The sequence below is a fragment of the Corapipo altera genome, unplaced genomic scaffold (genome assembly GCF_003945725.1).
Source record: "Corapipo altera isolate COAL_440 unplaced genomic scaffold, ASM394572v1 59, whole genome shotgun sequence".
Taxonomy (NCBI): Eukaryota; Metazoa; Chordata; class Aves; order Passeriformes; family Pipridae; genus Corapipo; species Corapipo altera.
The window spans coordinates 5,142,639-5,160,608 of record NW_020884917.1 but is presented as its reverse complement, the minus strand read 5'-3'; the positions used below and the strand labels follow the sequence as shown (position 1 = coordinate 5,160,608).

The window sequence follows — 17,970 nt, the reverse complement described above, 5'->3', positions numbered from 1 at the left end:
TTGTCTGCTTATGTTTATAATAAATATGTTTGCTATAAATATTATTATCATACTCTTAGAGGCATAAAACAGTATTTGTTAGGCTGCTGCAGGAAAAGAAGTTTGTTTTTCTTAAATAAATACACTCTTTCTCCTTAAAATGATGTAGTATCATGCTGTAAAGTATGCATGGGCCAAATTTTTCACTTCATAACTTTCACAGGCATTAAGGTTGGGCTTTGAAGAACATACAGCAAGACTATTTTACTCAGACTTGACTGTACTTGGGACAACATTGGAAAAATAGTCTTTGCTTTTTTTTGATGCTGGGAATTTAAACAAGTTGAGTCCACTCTGAAAGAGACTGCTTTTTAAAACACTATATGTCGTGGCATGGCTATTACCTCCCAAACTGAAAAGATGTTAACTTGGTTGCCTTGCTCTTGTTACAATTCACCTAAATATTATTTTTACACATATATTATTATAATTATATATGTTATTTATATATACCTGTCAGGTTATTACTTGATATAGTTAGCCCATCCATAAAAGGTATCACAGTGCTTTGCAGTTAGACATCACCACATGGCATGTTTTTCAAAATATTTTTCTGTAAAGGGGCATGCTCATCTCTCTTCTCTTCCTCACAAAACTGCTGAAAAGCTTTGTCTTTTCTACGCTCTTCTCTGATATACAGGGCACTCAGGCATTGTGTTCTTATTACTATTGGAAACTGAATATCAGTATTTGTGGAATGCTTCATGTTATACATTTGTTTCATTTCTGGTCCTGCTTACATCCTTAAGCATTTTCTCACAGGTATTTTCAGTTCAAAGGAAGCGGAGAAAAAAAAAAGACTGCAGTGCTTTCCTCTTCTTCCTTAAATATGGAAAACAGTTGATGTTTTAAGGTATTTGCCTTGTGTCAGGATGTCTACTTTACATCACTTATATAAAATTAAGCCTCCCACTCCACCATTATGTATCTGAGAGACTATCCAGCAGACAGCAATTTGGAGACTTGTATATTTAGCCTATTAAGTATATTTTTCTAATTTCTACCCAAATTTTTATTTTGATGGTGAAGACTTCAGACCTTCAGAGTTGACTTCATTGCTCTAAGTCACTTATCCATATCTTGCATTTAGAGGTTTAGGGACAGTTCAAGCAGTTTTTCACCTTCACAGTTCTTCTGGTTTTGCTGTTGTACCTTGCCCAGTCTCCCTCCATTTGTTCATTTTTCTGTTGCTGTGTAGGCAGCATGAATCCGGGATAAAAACACATGTTTGTATATAGTTTTGCTCTTTCATAAGCTAGTCTGCAATTTTAGTTTCTGAAACCTTGAAAAACATGACAGTGCCCTGAGACTGTCTAAGACTGGGGAAGAAGTTTAACACCTGAGAGTCTGTAATCTAGGTATCCTCTGCACTGTGAAATCCCAATTGTAATAGGGAAAAACCAGCACCCACCAACAAGAACATAGTGTAATCACAGCAAGATTGATCATAGAATATTTTTAGTTGTCAAGGACCTTTTAAAGGTCATCTACTCCAACCACCTTGCATTGAGCAGAGATATCTTCAACTAGATCAGGTTGCTCAGAGTCCCATCCAGCCCAATCTTGAATATTTTCACGGATGGAGTATCAACCACTTCTCTGAGGAATGTGTTCCAGAGTTTTTCCACCCTCATTGTAAAATACTTTTCTATATCTAATCTAAATTGACCCTTCTTCAGTTTAAAATAATTACTCATTGTCCACTCTCAACAAGCCCTGCTAAAAAGTCTTACAGTCCTCTTTCAAGTACTGAAAGACCACAATAGGGACTCCCTGGAGTCTTCTCCAGGCTGAACAGTCCTAATTCTCTCAGCCTTTCCTCTTAAGAGAGGTGCTCCATCCAGCCATCATCTTCATGGCCCTCCTCGGGACTTGCTCCAAAAGGTTAATGTCATAGAATCATAGAATCATAGAATAGATTGGGTTGGAAAAGACCTCCAAGATCATCAAGTCCAACCCCTGATCCAACTCCAATTACTATATCATGGCACTAAGGGCCACGTCCAATCTCTTTTTAAAAACCTCCAGGGATGGTGAATCCACCACCTCTCTGGGTAGGCCGTTCCAATGCCTGATAACCCTCTCTGTAAAGAATTTCTTCCTAACATCTAACCTAAACCTCCCCTGGCAGAGCTTGAGCCCATGTCCCCTTGTCCTATTGTTGGTTGCCTGGGAGAAGAGACCAACCCCCACCTGGCTATAACCTCCCTTCAGGTAGTTGAAGAGAGTGATGAGGTCGCCTCTAAGCCTTCTCTTCTCCAGACTGAACAACCCCAGCTCTCTCAGCCTCTCCTCATAGGACTTGTGCTCCAGTCCCTTCACCAGCCTCGTTGCTCTTCTTTGGACCCGCTCCAGCACCTCAATATCCTTCCTGAACTGAGGGGCCCAGAGCTGAACACAATACTCCAGGTGTGGCCTCACCAATGCAGAGTACAGGGGAAGGATCACTTCCCTGCTCCTGCTGGCCACACTGTTCTTGATGCAGGCCAGGATGCCATTGGCCTTCTTGGCCACCTGAGCACACTGCTGGCTCATGTTCAGCCTCCTGTCGATCAGCACCCCCAGGTCCCTTTCCGCCTGGCTGCTCTCCAGCCACTCTGTGCCCAGCCTATAGCGCTGCAGGGGGTTGTTGTGGCCAAAGTGCAGGACCCGGCACTTGGCCTTGTTGAACTTCATTCCATTGGAGTCAGCCCATCTCTCCAGTCTATCCAGATCCCTCTGCAGAGCCCTCCTGCCTTCCGGCAGGTCGACACTCCCTCCCAATTTGGTGTCATCAGCAAATTTGCTGATGATGGACTCAATCCCCTCATCTAAATCATCGATAAAGATGTTAAAAAGGACTGGGCCCAGCACTGACCCCTGGGGAACACCACTGGTGACCGGTCGCCAATTGGATGCAGCTCCGTTCACCAGCACTCTCTGGGCCCGGCCCTTGAGCCAGTTCCTGACCCAGCACAGAGTGCCCCTGTCCAAGCCGTGGGCTGCCAGCTTTTCCAGGAGTATGCTATGGGAGACAGTGTCAAAGGCTTTGCTGAAGTCCAGATAGACCACATCCACAGCCTTTCCCTCATCCACCAGGTGGGTCACCTGATTGTAAAAGGAGATCAGGTTGGTCAAACAGGATCTGCCCTTCCTAAACCCATGTTGGCTGGGTCTGATCCCTTGTCCATCCTGTAGCTACTGTGTGATTTCACACAGGATGATCTGCTCCATAACTTTGCCAGCCACCGAGGTCAGGCTGACAGGCCTGTAGTTACCAGGGTCAGCCTTGCAGCCTTTTTTATGGATTGGGGTGATATTTGCCAACTTCCAGTCATATGGGACCTCCCCAGTGAGCCAGGATTGTTGGAAGATGATGGAGAGCGGCTTGGCAAGCTCTTCTGCCAGCTCCCTCATTACCCTAGGATGGATCCCATCTGGTCCCATAGACTTGTGAGGATCCAGATGACTCAGTAAGTCACTAACAATTTCCTCCTGGAATACAAGGGGGCTATTTGGTTTCCTATCTCTGTCTACCAGCTCCAGAGGCCGGTTGCCTTGAGGGCCACCTGTCCTACTGGTAAAAACTGAGGCAAAGTAAGTGTTAAGTACCTCAGCCTTCTCCTCATCTCTATTAACTATGTTTCCCTCCAAGTCCCTCAAAGAATGAAGGTTTTCTTTGCTCCTCCTTTTGTTATTAATGTATTTATAGAAGGACTTTTTGTTATCCCTAACAGAAGTGGCTAATTTAACTTCAAATTGCGCTTTTGTATCCCTGATTTTCTTTCTGCATGATCTAGCTGTCTTCCTGAATTCTTCGTAAGTAGCCAGCCCTTTCTTCCACAGTCGGTAAGTTCTCTTTTTATCCCTGATTTCCTTCAGAATCTCCCAGTTTAACCAAGCTGGTTGTCTTCCCCGCCGGCTTGCCTTTCGGCACACTGGTACAGCCTGTTCCTGTGCACTCAAAACTTCTTGCTTGAAGCACGTCCATCCCTCCTGGACCCCCTTGTTTTTAAGGGTTGTTTCCCAGGGTATGCTCTGGACTAGACTTCTGAATAGGTCAAAATCTGCCCTCCGGAAATCCAGCGTAGAGGTTTTATTGTTGTTTCTCCTAGAATCTCTGAGTATTGAAAATTCTATTATTTCATGGTCACTATTTCCCAGGCGGCCTCCAACCACTACATCTCCCATCAGCCCCTCTCTGTTTGTAAACAGCAGGTCTAGCGGGGCCTTACCCCTGGTAGGTTCATTTACCAGTTGATGGAGGAAATTGTCCTCTATACACTCCAGGAATTTCCTAGACTGCCTCTTCTCTGCAGTATTGAGCTCCCAGCAGATATCCGGCAGGTTAAAGTCACCCACAAGGACAAGGGCTGACGATTTCGAGACATCCGCCAGCTGCTTGTAGAATATTTCATCCCCTTCGTCATCCTGGTTGGGCGGTCTGTAACAGACACCTATGATGATGTCGGCCTTGTTGGTCTTCCCCCTGATTCTGGTCCACAGGCACTCAACCTTATCATTGCTGATCTCAAGTTCAACAGAGTCAAGAGACTCTCTAACATATAAAGCCACCCCTCCACCTCTCTTACCCTGCCTGTTCTTTTTGAAGAGCGTGTAGCCATCCATGGCAACACTCCAGTCACGCGAGTCATCCCACCACGTTTCTGTGATGGCGACTACGTCATAGCTTTCCTGCTGCACAATGGCTTCCAGCTCCTCTTGTTTGTTGCCCATACTGCGTGCATTAGTGTACATGCATTTCAGGTGGGCTGTTGATTTAATTCTTAACTCAGGCTTTCCATCATTAGGCTGATCACTGGAGAGCCCGGTTTCAACCCCTTCCCCCTTCAAACCTAGTTTAAAGCCCTCCTGATCAGCTTCGCTAACTTATGGGCTACAGTCTTCTTTTTCTTCCTAGAAAGATGAATCCCATCTGATTTTAAGAAACTAGGTACCATGGGGTTTACCCCATGGTCAAAGAAACCAAAATTTTGACGGTGGCACCAATCCTTTAGCCATCTGTTGAGGAGTTGGGCTTTTTTACTCCACTCTTTATTTAACTCCTCATCCATCCCAGATAGTGCAGGAACTGAGGCAAATATCACCTGTGCTCCCGTCCCCTGAACTGACCGGCCCAGTGCTTTGAAGTCCTTCTTAATTATCCTGGCACTTCTTCGATTAATGTCCTCACTGCCAGCCTGGACTACCACCAGTGGATAATAGTCTGAGGGCTGAATTAACTCAGGAAGTCTCTTACTAATATCCCTCACCCTGGCCCCAGGAAGGCAGCATACTTCTCTCTGGGATGGGTCTGGGCGACAAATAGGGCCCTCAGTTCCCCTCAGAAGGGAGTCACCGACTACAACTACCCTTCTTTTTTTTTTTATACCTGAGGTTGTAATCTGTCTATTAGACAGGGCTGAACCAGGAGGCTTTCTAGAGAGATCTTCTTGGCTGTCCTCTACCTGACTGTCTGGGTCCAGGGACTCATATCTATTCTTCAAGGGCACCCTGGGGGGTGATGGGGGTCGAGAGAGAGTTCTTTTACCTCTCCCATTAGGGACCTGTTTCCATTCCCCCCCATCAATTTGGTCTGCTCCATCTGCCTTATGTCCTTCCTATACTGAGGACCCTGGAGCTGGACATAATACTTCAGGTGAGAGGTCATGAGAGCAGAGCAGAGGGGGAGAATCACCTCTCTTGACCTGCTGGTTACACTTCCTTTGATGTATTCCAGGATACAATTGGCCTTCTGGTCTGTGAGCACGCATTGCCAGGTCATGTGCAGCCTCACATCCTCCAGCAGCCCCAAGTCCTTCTCTGCAGGGATGCTCTTGATCCATTCATCCTCCAGCCCATATCGATACTGAGGGTTGCCTTGACCCAGGTGTAGGACTTTGTTGAATCTCAAGCTTGTCCAGGTCCCTCTGTATGGCATCCCATCCTTCAGGCCTGTCAACCGCACAACTCAGTTTGGTGTCGTCTGCAGATATTATATAGCACTGGTCCCAGTATGGACCCCTAAGAGACACTATTTGTCACCAGTGGTATGTCTCACTGAGCCATTGATCACCCTCTGGATGTGACTGTCCAGCCGATTCTTCATCCACCAAACAGCACACATTTCTTATATGTAAATCTGAATCCAGTCATCAAGTATGAGAACTTTGTTTTAACAGTGCTCCCATTGTAATATGATGGTTTTTTACTCTCAATTTAGATCAGAAAATACATTTCTAAGACAGATGTCACTCAGCTTGCATTTAATAACCATGCATAGTGATACTGCATAACAACATGTACAAACAGCGTGATTTAAAATTAAGGAGTTTATCATAACGCAGTAATCTGCTTTTCGTTGCCATTTGCTTTTAACAATAGCAAAGACTTTAGAAAAACATGAAACCCAGTGATTCTTCAGTATAGTCAAACTGTCCTCTACCTCCAATAGATAATGTTATAGGTTTTGCTAACTTCTGCCATTTTGGGCATTACCAGAAGGTTTGGATCTAAACATTTTGTTTACTTTCATTTTATTGACATCATCTTCCTCTTTGATCTTTGAATTTTGATATCCATAATGCAAACACTATTTATTTTAAGTGCAGTCTTGCACCATTAGTGCGCTAAGATGCACTGCATGGATGTCAACAATTGTGTGCTCAGCTGTCAGTAATGCTGTAAAGTGTGTGCTAGGCTGGTACCAGAAAAAGACAGAAATCCTGGGAGAGGGCTGGAATAATGCAAGGGATGGCTAGAAGAAAGTGTAAGGAAATAGGGGGAAAGACAATTAAAGGAGATGGCTGAAATGGTCTGATGGAACTCAATTGGCTTACAGGTGAGTTGTGTTTTCGAATTTTATTTTAACTAAAAGGACCTCAGAGCTCTGAAGGCTCAGAGTAGTTTATATAACTTTTTCTATAAACTGAGATAAACCAACACATTTTTTGATCCTAGGACATTTTGTTAATATAGTTAACAGCTTCAATCGTACTCCAAGTGAGCTGCCAAAAAACAGGAAGTTTTTTACTAAGTTGGAGTGCCAGGTGATAGTGTTTTTTCCATGAATGGAGCGAAACATCCACTTTTCCCACTGATTATAATCTTTTATTCATTTGTGAAGTTAAAATGAATACTACAGGCATTTGTACTGCTAAGTCAATCAGTCTGTGGATAGACGTATGTGTATACTTGTGCATATGTGGATAAAAAGGCTGAGAAAAAGAGGAGATTCACTATTTAGGGAACAATTTTCTTAAAAACGTGGGGGAGAAAGGAATATTTGTAAAAGTTCTTACAAAATAGTAGAGTATACACTATTTAAATGAAAATTGATATAATTAAGCTTTTTAAACTATTTTTTAAAAATGTGCTCTTTTAATCATGCCAAGATAGTACAAACATTAAAAGAATTCTTAAACCATTTAAAAAACTTGTGAATGACCTCAGTATGGTCCCATTTAGCATACCTTGGGGAATACGTGTGTGAAATACAATGTGGTTTTAGGCTTTCCAAACAAAACAAACTTAAAAGAGAATACCATTTTTAATAGAAACTATTCAAATTCTCCCAAAAGATAAAAGAAAACAAAAAGAGGTACGCACTGTACTGCAGCTAAGTATGCAAGAACAAAGATCTTAGCTGATTAAGGGAGGACACCCAAGGTTGGCTTTTTTTTTCTTTAGAACGTTGCCCTCCCATTTTCACAATGTAATTTCTTTCAAGATTCTTATACAGTGCTCTTTAATTAAATAGCTAGCATATATAAGAAGCAACAAAACAACCCAGAAATACAGGCAGTTTAATAAATTGTTATCTGATGTTTTACAAGATTAAATCCATTCATATTGATGAATTTTACTATATGAATGTTGCCAGCTGAAAATAAAATGAAAACCATGCAGTGGTACTTTCCCCATACCACCCCAGCAGTTGCAGTCATACCACACAAGTTGAGTACATCAGGTGTAAGACATCACCCTGATGCATCACTTCTGAGAAATATGGGGAGGGAAATATCGGAGCTGAAATATCACAGCTGGCCCTGATTTCAGCTCCTGCCAAACACCTGCAGACTCTAAAAGGATACCATAACAAAACTCCACCCTGTGGCAAGAGGCCATCCCTTAACAACCCTTCCCTGACTTTGCATCACTATAAAAATTAATTTAACATTTTTTACAGAAACCTTAGTCTTCCTGTCCCAGAAGGCCATTACAGTTCCTTTAGCATTTCTCTGAGTCTGCCTCAGAAAAAAAAAAAGTCATAGTAAATTGAGTATTGAAATATCTGATAGCTGGAAATTATTTGATGTTTTAAGTTTATTATTTGCGGAAACTTATGAAGGTGGTAGGTTTTTCTTATTAACCTCCAGACTGGCTCTTATTTTGGAAGTAATTTCATTTGAATGCATCCTGGCAAAAATTTCCTAGCATCTGGTAAAAACTTCTACGTTCAGTATTGTGAACACATAGAACAGCAAAAATTATAAAATATGTTGGGTGTTTTTGTATTGTGGTGTTTTTTTCTTTTTAAATCATGTTATGTGTTTTTATTGCTGGTTTGGGCTTTTTATTTTGTTTTGTTGGGGTTTTTTTGTTGTTTTTTTTTTTTTTTCTTATATGACTGTATTTTAATTGTTTGTTGAAATAGACTTTTGTGGCCTACTAAGGGCTGTCCCAAGACGAATGAAATTATATTCATGCCCATAATACTGCAGGGAGCTTTTTTATATGTAGAGGTTTCTGCAACTGAAAAGCAGCTGATTGAAGGCCTGAGGTAATACGATGTGTCTGGAAGTAATTCCTAACAGACAAGAGAGAGGAATTAAATTTTGCATGTGTCTATTAAAGAAGTACTAAAACTGGTTGGAAATCTTGTGATGGAATGTTTTTACATTTGAAAATGCCAATTCATTGAAAGGAAACATCCGGATGAATGTGGTTAAAATTAAATTGTATTTCGAATCAGAAATTCAGCTCTATTCCTGCCTGTCTTGCTGAGTTGAAAATGTGCGCTGCCTAGCTTTGATTTGGTGTTTCAAGCCAACTTTTTACTTCAATTTTTAAAATCTGTGCAATGAAAAAAACTCCACACCACTAGCCATACCCAACCCTTTAATTTTGTCAGGAGTAGCTCTTTTGTACTAAATTACAAATGTTTTTGAGCTTTTGGTCTGTGGGAAATTTATAAAAGTAGATTCTGTTCTAAAGCAGAAAGGATTAAGAAATGGAACATAGTTTGAAGAAGTGAAATGGAAAATCCAGTTCCAAGACTGTAGTATGTGATTCTCACATATACAAAATTATGCAGGCTCTAGATGTATTATGAGGCAGTTCTATATCCAGATGTCATAAGAATGGTTCAAAATGAGACATCACTTGTATTTTAGTATGAGGAATATTGTAACAGAAGGCTTGTTTTAAATTTTGGCTGCAGTGAGGTCTGGTCCATTACTGTGCTATGTTTTTGTGTGGCCTGCCTCTCTTATAATGACTAGTAGAGAGCTTATAGTCAAATAGTCTTGAAATATGATGGAGTTCTAAATAAAAATGTATATTTATATTAATGACAGGATTTTGTTTGTACATGCATTTACTATAAAACTATTGACATAGCAAGAAAGATAATGATTGAGGCGGTAGCTTAACAATTTCTATTATGAGGTTTTGTTTTCACTTGCCTTTAACTTTACAGAGTTTGATCTAAAATTTCCAGTGCTGATTGTCTGCTTAAGTCTCAAGTACATGGGAAACAATTCTGATAAAATGACCAACTCATGGGGAAAACAAGTTTCGAGAAATGTATTTTTTACCTTATCAACATATTCTTACAACTAGTTTTTCTCTGGGAGCTCTACTGCTCTATTTTAGAGACTTGAGTGGAAAGTTGACGGCAGTGTCTTAGATGTGCTCTTTTCTGCCCCATATTTTTAAAGGTAGTAGAAAGAAGCTGGCTATGAGTAAAGGACTGGAACCCCACATGGTGCATGCAAAAGATATGCTTTCACCTGCTGCCACATTTCTAGTCCTTTATATGTGTTTTGTGAGCCCAAAGGTGTTAGCTTTGCTTGAGACCTGTATTACAAATTGTCTAACTATAGTAGCTAGAATTGGTTAGGTTTTTCCAATGCCTGAATTTTGATTTCTAAAAATGCCACAATAAATAAGAACAACACCGACATGAGAACTCACCAACAACTTTCTTTACTGTAGGAGAACCTCTAATTCGTATGCATTGTGATATTTTTAAATCAGGTAATGTCTTTCTGCTGTACTCTCTTCCTGAAGCATGCAGGATAGACTTGACTGATCAGTAGGAGGGTGTTTAGTTTGTTTTTTTAACCAAGTTATTGTCTGTCAAATTCTTAATTCATTTGATTCCAAGTAGAAAAAGTAGTGAAAGAGATAAGAAGTTCCAGAAATATGGCTTCATTTTTATAGAAGTTGAATGCCAGACAGGAATCTCTTCCTGCATCTGCCGCACAGTTCACCTATGGTTTTGGATAAGTCACTTCAATCAGAATATTAAAAGGTGGTCATTACATTTGTACGCCTCATGTTTTGAGTGTCTGCCTAATGATACCATATGCAAAATATGCAGCAGTGCTGAGTTCTCATGGATGTTAATGAAACTGTTTAAAGTATTGCTTGAGCACTTAAAAATGTAATATTGTTAAAATAGCTGAAAAGCCTAACATACTGGTTTTATCCTTAGTTTTCTCTATATTTTGCTTTTTTAGCCATGAAATTGTGACTCCGATAAGCAGTGTTGTAAAGACATAGTAGTTATGCTTCTGGAAAGTATAACTTCTAATGTGAGAGCACCAGAGAATTTGGGAAATTAACTTTTTTTTATCGTGTGATTTGAGTGATGTATATTAAAGTAAGACCTGGAGCAACAACTTATGAGAAATAAAACCACTTTTGAATATTTTTACCGAATGAGGAAGGAACCTGACAGGAAATAACTCAACCATGCACTAAGATTGCGCTGTGTTTCTTTTGTGCAAGCAAGAAAATGATGCTTGGTAGCAGCGGTTTTACTGTTCTCTTTTAATTTCTTTTAAGTGTGTAGATATATGAATGGTAATATATCACCTAAGAAGTCTTTCTGCTGTCCCTTTTGCAATCGGATATGTCTATCTCGTATTGGCCTCATTAGCCACCAGCATACCTGTAGCAAGTGTGGATAGAGCCTTCCTAAATCTTCGTTCGCGAAGCCCAGCCATGATGGTGATGTCTTTGGGTAATACTATTTACACGGAGAAAAGAGGGATCTAAGTATTTGTTGGTTATGAAGAACATTAAGTTCTCAAAAAAGGGACCTAACAAAGTACTAAATTGTGTTTAAAAATTACATTGCAGTCATGGCTGTTCAAAGGCATGAAGAGTCACCTAGCCTTTTTAGGCATTTCCTTCTAAAAGAGACGTATCAAAAAGCCATACTCAAATATGAAGCAATGAGCTGGTTTTGAAACTTCACAGTCTTTGTTAGGCCTCAGTGTTAGGAGTCTATGATGCACATCCCTTGTGCCTCAAACTCTTGGATTAGTTTCTGTACTTGCAGGAGATGCACACTGGTTCTCTAACCTTGCAGCTCATCAAAGTGGCATCAGTTGGTTTCAAAGAATTTATATTTGGTGTCTCACTTTACCAGAGTATACTCAGGATAAGGCCATATACTTTAAGATGTACTGAGCTGGATGATGTGTAAGTTCTGAGAAATCCCTCACAGAGCGTGAGCCCAGCTCTTCTTTCTGTTTGTATAAACTGTGTAACTGTGGGGTCAAAAGAGAGTTTTTAATTAACCCGTTTGTTGCATTTTTCTAAAGTTTGAGGAGTGTTAAGTCTGTTACATGTATGGGAAAGAGGGAAATATGTCTCTCTCAGCACAAAGAGAGTTTATATGCTAAAGTAATTGATTCTTTAGAAGTTGGTTTTATTTTTTTTTTAATCTAAGCATTCACTGAATCATCGTCACAAAATAATGATGAATTTAAATAGGTGTTCTTTGCTTTCCCCGTAGTATGTAAATTGTGAGACTATCTATGCCTGCTGGTTGCCCAGCTCAAGTATATCAAATCAGTAAGAAAATACCATTGTTTTAAAATGTTTTTCTGAAGTAGTTGCGGCTTCATTTACTAAGCAAATTTGTAGTAGAATCACTAATAAATACTGGGATTTCAGACTAAGTTTTAGATATGCTTCAGTATATCACTTCCTTGAACAAAGGGTTGCTTTTAAAGTTTCTTAGTATATTTTTATGTTTTCAAAATTAATTGCCACCTAGTTTTCTTGGAGTTCATATGAATATAGTCCGGATATTTTTTTTTCTTTCTCACAGGCCATAAGGACTAGATTTCATCATTGGTCTTTATCACTTATATTGATTACAAACAAGTCTATTTATAAGTAGTGGTGAAGCTTTGTCGTGGGAGTTAAGTTTTGTAGGCATGAAAATACTAATGATCTTCTGGAGAATACGTATCTTACACTTTTGAATTTCTCAAATGATAGTAGCTACAGATGATGATACACGTATTCCAACAAGGGAGAAAATAAAATGGAAAATCCAACAACAAAACCAGAAACTGCAAATCAGGCTTAAGTTATCATTTGCTCTTCAGATGCTTTACCTGAGTGTTCAATTTAATTTAAAAATCTTAGCTCAAGTCATGACTGGCCTCTCATCCTGAAATTACAAGATTTCCTGCAGTCTTCAGCTTAAGTTCATGTTGGAGTCCCACTCACTGCTGATAAAAAAGGTGATATTTTCATGAGATGCTGACGTGTTCATTTTCCATTCTAGTTACGCAATAACATTTAAAAAAATATACTGTTTTAGTTTTATGACTCGTACTAACAAGGAAGAATATTTGAGCCATGAAAAGACAAGTATGTAGGCTGAGTAGGAGTGGGTATTTGAAGATCTACATTTCCAACCACCACAAAAAGGCATTAATTAGTCAGGCAAGCTTTCTCTGTCATTGCCATTTTCTTTCTCGTTGCTGACTGGTTTCATGTAGGTTTATAGTATGATTCAAGTAGACAGTTTGTGAAGAAGCAGGAAATATTTCCTCACTGTGCATTGCCAGTAAGGCCAAGAACATAAGCATTGTTTTAAAAAACTCATCCTAAGTTTACAACTGCCTATAGCATTTGGATGTCAACGCTCTGAGCAGCCAGCCACATGTTGAAATTTTTCTCACACAATTTCAATTGGCTACTTAGCACCCGTACCATTTAATTATAACAATTTAAATCAAAAAATGTGTAATTTTGTAGTATATGTTTAAGGGTAAAGCTTCTATTGAATTATATATAAATCTTGATTAATGTTGTTCTTGATCTGGGATGTTTTTCAAAGCTTCTTTGAAGCCCTGAAAAGCAATCTAGGCTTACTGTTCATTAAAAAAACCCAAACAACAAAAAGCCAGATTTTGATCAGATTTACAGGCAGAACTTTGGGACGACACAATCAAATTTTAATTGTTTAGAATTACACCAGAAACACCTCTGAACTCACAGAAGAAAATTTATTTATATTTTTCTGTATGCCTGTAATGGCCTATTAAAATAAATGATTCACTTCAGTGTGAAGGTACTGTGTCAAAGGTGATTAATGGTAGTATTAAATATGGAGATCCTGACTCACATGTGAGAGAAGACAAGGAGAATTCAGGAGTTTTGAGCCAAGTTTACAAATGGCATGAGAAAGACAAAAGGATAAAATGAGATGCCAAGAAGATGGTATTTACACTGTGGATACCAGTTTAATTTCTGAGAAAAAACAAGAAGCTAAAAAAAAATCCCCTTTAAAAACAAAAACTTCTAACAGTTCCTCCCTGTTGTTTTGCTACCAATGTTGCAAACATTATACTCATCATCTGTGATGAACTGTATGAATTCTGGGAGTCTTGGGAGTCAGGCTAAAAACCTGTAAGGGCCAGTTTGGTGGGTTGTCATTTCCATGAGCTGGGTTTTGGAGAGAAGCTTCTGCTAAATGTAGTCTTTGACATGGAGCAGGGAACTGAAATGCATCTTCTGCAGGTCACACCCAAAGTAGATATGAGCAGAAACACCATTTTGTATCTGCAAATCTTGTTCTTTCAGATACTGTATTTGCACAGGTTCACAAATGAGAAAGAGGGAAGTTAGGATTTCTTTACTTCCTGTAGAAGTCCTCAAGACTACTCATTTCTCTAAACCAGTTCGTCTCTGTGCCAATCATCAAGATACAAGGTTTAAGATTTAGAGAAACTCTTTAAATCAATTATGTAATAACAGATTTTGTAAAAATCTCCCTCTTCTTCCCAATACCTGTGAAAAATTGTGAAGTCAGAAGAGAAGAATATTTACTGACAACTTGAGTGTGCAAACACAACCTCCCTCTTCCCTCCCCCTCAATTCTTATGGTCCCTTGGATTTAAAGGACTTAGGTATCAGCCATCTTTCTATGACTTTACTGAGCTGGTTTGGGATATGTGATTTGCTCATGTTGAGAACTGCAATAGCAAATTGCACTGTCCATTTTTTCTTCTTCTATGTACCTTGATACTGAGAAGTGTTGACAGTGTACAGATACTGTATTCCTACTACTTTCATGGCATGGCTTTTTATCTTTATGTATTTTACTAACTATTGCCTCTTGTTTTTGACATTTCCCTTGTGAATCTAATATTAAATCTGGAATCCGTGTTTGTACAATGTGTATTTTCTGGATGTCATATTTGTACCCAACTTAACCTTTTGTGTTGAATATACTAGTGGAAAATTAAGATGCAATATTCTGGTATGGCTTCCTCTCCACCCTAAAATTATATATCTTAAAAGAATGATACTTTGCATGGTGAGCCCTCTTGATTGTAAGAACCTGTTGGGTTTTTCTGTGTTACTTCTTATTCTTAGGGTGTAAGAATATGCATTTAATAGGAATGTATACTTGAGGATTTTGTAAGTCATATATTTTGAAGCACAGAATATACGTCCTTCATACGGACTGATTGTTCTTTAATTGTCTTTTTTCTCTGTCTTAAGCCCTAAAATCAGTAAATACGCTGCTAAAGCTAGTGTCAGTTATAAATGTGAATTATTAAAGGAAGGTGACATTCAGTGTCTCCTCAGTGAAATTTCAAAATATTTGGAAATTTCAGTAACATGCTTTCATGTCTTTATCCTCTGAATCTATCCTTTCAGAACCTAAAAAAATGACAATTATTCTCGGCCAAACAGCTATTATAATTGAAATTAAAGGCACAGCAAGACCAGGACAATTGCTAATCAAGTAGATATTTAACTCTATCCTTTATTAGAAGCATGTTTTAGAAATAAAAGCAAATTATGGGTTCTTTTGACATGTTTGCTATTGTACAAGACTTTTCAATCCATGTATTTTTCTTATTTTGGAGGAAAATACACACTCTCACTGTGTATATTTTGCTCCATTTTTTAGATGAGTGATGGAAAAATAAACATGAAATAAAAGCATGTGGAGATAGTTTATATATTTACAAGTCATCTAGGAGAGGATGTAGAAAGAAGTGTTACTGTCATTTCACAATACAAAGCACTTTTTTAAATTTCTTGGCTTTTTAAAGTGAATTTTTGTTTTGAACATACCAAATTCTGTGGTTACAAACCTTCAGCTGCCTCAAAAGGAAAGACAAAAGCACTCATTACATTGTAGTTGTACTCTCTTTGAGATTATTGTCTTTGCATCAGTTTGACCTGTGTCAAATCAAAGGAGCAAAAACCAGCGCTGTGGTCTTAAATGGTGTAGCTGTCTAACTGACCATCTAAATAATCTCAGAAGTCAGTAGCGTGATGGGTGAAACTGAAATTATATTTATTTAGATATGAATATGGTTTGTATTTGGCTATGTCCTGAATTAAAAATTAATATAAAATATCACTATCCAAGCCATGTGGATGTTAAAAAGACAACAAAGCGAGGGGTTTGGTTTGTTAATTCAGTGCTTCTTTTTTTTTTTCGGATGAAACTGCCGGTGGGTAGGTCAGCCTTTGGGTGAGTAGAAGTACATTTCAACGTGAGTATTTAACATTAGATCACAAATTCATTTGTAGAGGTTACTGTTTTATTGGAGTGGATGTGGAGACTTTAGTGCTAATTATTCCATCTTGACTTCTCAGCAGGTGACTGCATAAGCAACTAAGAAGTCTTAAATAGATTTTAGGTTTTTAAAATGAAGTATTTTTCCTAGATTTGAGTCAGAAATGTTTTTTACTGCATTTTGTACACATTATCCAATTAAATGGGAAGAAATGGATGTTATACCAAAGTACACAATCTATACATAGCAATTAAAGGCTTGAAATTTATATATATAGAGAATGTAATTAGGAATTATTTCACGAATTATAGAATAAGAGAACATAGTCTTGTTGCAGAGGAGTCTTTCCTGCTGCTCTATGTGGTTACTTAGTAAAACATCACATTTGCCTGAAGTTCTGAGTCAAAATTTACATGTAAAGTACATTACAGCTTGATTTAAATGGATTAGGAATGATGAAAGAGAATAAAGAAAATGTGAAATTTGTTCTTGCTTAGAAAACCTCAATTTTTTTATCTATGTTTGCAAAGTAAGTTATAATCTCCTCAAAGATATTATGTCCCAAAATCCTGTTTCATGTTTAATTTTAGCATTTGCTCAAAGTCTCCAAAGAGGTTTCAGAAGGTAAAAAAAAGTATACATAGGGAGATTGCTGTAGTTGATAATAGACATCATGTTTTCTCTGTTTAGTGACTGCATGTTTTAGTTGGTTCAGTTAAATGGTGAAGGCCTCCCTTTTCACTCCCCTGTATTGGAGTCATTGCAGCTGTTCTCAGGAAAGTAAAATGCTAAGTATGTTTGCTGGCCTAATAATGTTTTCTGTTATCAAAGCAAAGATTTTTTCCTAATGTGTGTAGCCTCGTGCTGATATGTACTTTTCCTAACAGAGAAGTATTTGACAGATAAACACTTCTTCACTGCTTCCTTGAAAAACTGATGTATGGGCCTGACTCTTGCTCCTGTAAAGGAAACAGAGCTTAAAAACCGTTTTTTGTTTGTTTGTTTGTTTGTTTGTTTGGGTTTTTTGGTGGTTTTGTTTGTTTGTTTGTGTGGGTTTTTTTTTTTTGTTTGGTCTTTAGATTTTGCTTTTTCATATAACAATTATGCTACAAAGGATGGGGCTAAGACTTTTTTGGTGAATCATTCACTAGAAATGTGGTTCTGCAACAGATAAAATTATTTGTAATTTGTATCAAATTCACTGACTAATTTTAAATATTGTCAAAAGTTTAAATGTGAACAGAGTAAAGAGGTGATGAAGCTTTTATTTTGTTTATTTATTTATTTATTTTTAATATACTGTATGCTGGATCAGAAGTGAGAGCTGAATAAATGCTTCCCTTCACTCAGAAGGATTATCACTGGAATATGTTATGATTCTCTGTTATGATTGTGATACTGTTAAGTTGGGATTTTTTCCCCCATAAAGAGAATGATGTCAGTACTGAGGTTAAATTAATCCAACGCATTGATTTTTCTGATCCAATGAGCTGCCTACCAAACAGCTGAAAACTGCAAGATCCCCACCAGCTACTTTGGAAAAGTGTAGCCGGAAAAAAGTCTATCAAAGGAGTCTGGAAGTGGTTTATGATAGAGATACATACATAATTGTCTTTGGTTCAGTTAGAACATCTCAAACAGTCCAAACAGAGATCTTTTCTTCTCCACACTGAGGAGGTCTGAGGCTGCCTAGTAATTATTCATTCAGCTTTGGTGTTTAGAAACTTTAGAAGTAACTTCATGCCAAATGTAAAGTTCGTCTTTTTAATAAAATATTGCTTACTTACTGCCCCAAATATATTCAGAACTGTTCTGGCTTTCCATACTCTTAGGAGGATTTGTGCCCAATTCTTGATTTTTTTTATAAAATCTACTT

General features: G+C 38.4%; 1 protein-coding gene across 5 annotated transcripts in view; it reads left to right on the top strand.

The window, feature by feature from the left end:
• SUGCT (succinyl-CoA:glutarate-CoA transferase) overlaps nt 1-17,970 on the top strand; it is a 313,399-nt gene that overhangs the window by 132,426 nt on the left and 163,003 nt on the right. The window lies entirely within an intron of this gene.